At 33.6% G+C, this 3,569-nt stretch overlaps 1 long non-coding RNA gene across 1 annotated transcript; it reads right to left on the reverse strand.

Moving 5' to 3' along the window:
* Window positions 1-172: 172 nt before the first annotated feature.
* Window positions 173-2,949, reverse strand: LOC137640434 (uncharacterized). The gene is made up of 2 exons (XR_011044349.1): window positions 2,019-2,949; window positions 173-1,982 (listed from the first exon to the last, which is right to left on the reverse strand). It is a non-coding gene; the product is annotated as an uncharacterized lncRNA (long non-coding RNA).
* Between the last annotated feature and the right edge of the window lie 620 nt (window positions 2,950-3,569).

Genomic DNA, 3,569 nt, shown 5'->3' on the forward strand with positions numbered 1-3,569 from the left:
TTAACAAAAAATTCTTTTTGGTTACATTACAGGAGCTTTTAAAAAACTTCTTAAAGAGAAATCGATCAAAAGACAAAATCATTCCAGCTTCCTCTGTATCAAGCAAAATACATCAAATATGGAAAAGCATTTGTGACAACTTCCGATATCAAAAACTTCACAGTATTGGTGATTTTTAATTTTTTTTTTCTGTTCAACTAAGAAATCTTCAAATTACAATAAACTTAATTCCCCAAATCTCATAAGAAAACCTTAATGATCTATCAAAATAATAAAGAAGTTTTACAATATAGGAAAATATAATCCGCACGGATTCTGCAACACCATATTATCAAAAAGATCCTTTGTATGCACCGATCTACCAGCTTAATGTTTCACAGGTGCTTGCAAAGATTTAACAAGTGAATTTTCCGTTGGATCTATGTAACCCCTCATTTCATGCATGCACGTTATGGCATAAATAGCCTGATCACTGGAGATTACTAAAGCGCCGGAATCTAATAAAAGCGTCATAAATAAAGCACCATACAATGGCATTTCGCTTTGCTCGTGACCATTATTTTAAGCTTCTCTTTGTTGAAAGACAAGTTGGTAGGCCTTGTCGGTGCTGCCATTCATCGATGATAGAATATGCTCATGACAACTGAGGTCCCCCAATTTCCTGTCCAAATTAGATGCCACCGTTAAAGACGACTGCTGGCATTTCATTGTATTCACGATCCTGGAAAGCAGATTCCAAAAATAAAACATAGTACATATATACTTATAATTTCAAAAACCTTTACCTTCTATATCAAAGTTGAATTTCAGCGAAAATTTTCCCTCTTTGCCGTGTGTAATAACCTTTTGTTACGTAAACACTCAAAGTTTAACAATAAAGCTTCCCTCGTTAATATCAACAGTCAAGATGGAGAGGACTTTCACTCTGGAATATTCTACTTAAGAATTTTTACCTCCATTTTATTAATAACTTTTGGTATAAAGCACCAAACCTCAAGTTAAAGCATCAATTCCCTCTGTACCGGGACACCAATATTAGAGATTAAAAACCTCAACATATTTTTAAAAGTAGCAAAACAGTCTAAAGAATGAATAACTCTCACAAGTCCATAACTCTGAAAAATGTAGGAAAGAATTGACCATTCATCCATGTTAGTTGACAACACTTCAAAATATCCACTCTTTTGTACTCTTTCTGGGCTTACATACATTGATGACCTGAACAGTGTATTCAGTACAAGTTTAAATTCTTTGGTTTTCTATGATTTCCAAAGCTGGCTTTTTGCTACCTACTTGCATTAAAATCGAAAATCTTTTATCTGAAACAACGTTCAAACATTGCCAAAGTACTTTACATAATTCTGTCGACTGCCTCCTGCTCCTTCATGTTTAATTTTAAAGATTCATTTGCTGTCCAGTTTCCAACCACTCTTTTCATGATAAAAAAATGCGCTGTATTCATCGCTAAAAACTTCAGAATTACTCCAAACCTACTACTGAGGTGTCACAACATATAAATTTCCCAACACCAGAGGCGTCACAATATAACTATTAAATCTGAGGAGTCACAATATAGTGGTAAATTTCCTATGTCTGAAGCGTCGCAATATAGCGGTAAATTTCCTATGAGGCGTTGCAATATATTGATAAGCTTGCCTACATCCGAGGCTTCGCAATGTGATAAATTGCCTACATCTGATGCGTCCACAATATAGTAATTAACTGCCTACATCTTAGGCGTCACAATAGTGATAAACTGCCTACATCTGAGGCGTCACAATATAGTGATAAACTGCCTACATCTGAGGCATCACAATATAGTGCTAAACTGCCTACATCTGAGGCGTCACAATAGTGCTAAACTGCCTACATCTGAGGCGTCACAATAGTGCTAAACTGCCTACATCTGAGGCGTCACAATATAGTGCTAAGCTGCTACAGTACATCTGAGGCGTCACAATATAGTGATAAACTGCCTACATCTTAGGCATCACAGTATAGTGATAAACTGCCTACACCTTAGGCGTCACAATATAGTGTAAACTGCCTACATTATAGGCGTCACAATATAGTGATAAACTGCCTACATTATAGGCGTCACAATATAGTGATAAACTGCCTACATCTTAGGCGTTACAATGAAGTAATAGGTTAAATAAGTCTGATGCAAGTATATAGTTATAGTAACAACCAAAATAAAAAGAATGAATTTCTGCGTCAAAACGTGATCTCAACCAGAGCATCTGACATTTCTTCATTAAGTTCTCAACTAGCTTTGCTCAATATGTAAAAATACAGAAATACTTTATCGTTTACATTTTAACAATACTTCTCACGACAAATTTCGTGGAAATTATGTAACAGACAATTCTGTCCAAAAGATATTCGTTAAAATAACGTTTTTGTTAATTCAGAAGGTTTGGCACCTAAACAAGATCTTTAACGACATAGTTTATCCTAATACTGTAGTTACAAAATTTGCCTTCAGTATTCGTCCTCTGTAAACCTTTTCAAATACAATTTAGAGTCTGAAAACCAATTATACTTTCTTGTAAATAAATCCAAATCTTGAAGCTTTTAAAAGTAAATAACTAGCATCCAATGCCCCTTCAAAACAACCATCCGCAGCTATGCCATCATCTAAAAATACTTCAATCTTCACTTCCTTAGATCTCCAATATCTAACAGACTTAAGAACTTTAGTAAAGATGTACCGCCGCTTTCAAAATATCTAAAGATAATCCATTATAAAAACTTTTTACATTTTTCCCCAATGAGAAAGATATTGGCAACGTTTTAATAGATTTCTATGCGATAAGCAGACTGTAGACTGATTAAATCCTTAAAAAGTTTGTAATAAGAAACCAGCCTTTGCTTACCATTTCCATTCTTGGTCACCGTCAAAGGAATTATTTCTTAGTTTTTCTGATACCAGTGTCACCCATTCTCTTTTAACCCTGGATAGGTACGGTCCTCGGACACCCCTTTAAGGGTATACTCGGACGCGAACGACCCCGACGCCAAAAAAAATTCTTGAAAAATCAGTTTTTGCAGTAACCTCCTTTTTTCTTTTGCCAAAAAAACTTCAATGAATGCTTAAAACAACTGTAAAGATAAATACCACTCATCTGCAGAAAAACTATTTATTATAAATATTTTAAAAAATTAAGTAGAAAAAAAAAAAGACCTGACATAAAAGTTCATAAAAAAAAGTTTATACATATATACACAAATCCTTTTAGAAATTGATTCTTGAATGTTTAGGACACATCTTGATGTATTTTGGATGAAGTCAGACCCATGGAGGTGAAGATCTGAAATGAGAAAAAAAGGGTAACTTTTTTTGGCCAAAAAAAATTGTCCAAATTTCATGAATTTTTTTGGGTACCCAAATGAAATAGGAAGTGGCTAATTTTTTTAGGGAATAAACATATGTTATCCTAAAATAGAAATATGTAAAAAAATCTTCATTATTTTGTAAATTACATTTATATCAGGGGCCATATCTAAAGGTAATTTTTTGAGTACTTGGAAATTTCGTAAAAAAATACATATATTTAATATATAAT

Source organism: Palaemon carinicauda, chromosome 5, assembly GCF_036898095.1.
Source record: "Palaemon carinicauda isolate YSFRI2023 chromosome 5, ASM3689809v2, whole genome shotgun sequence".
Lineage (NCBI taxonomy): Eukaryota > Metazoa > Arthropoda > Malacostraca > Decapoda > Palaemonidae > Palaemon > Palaemon carinicauda.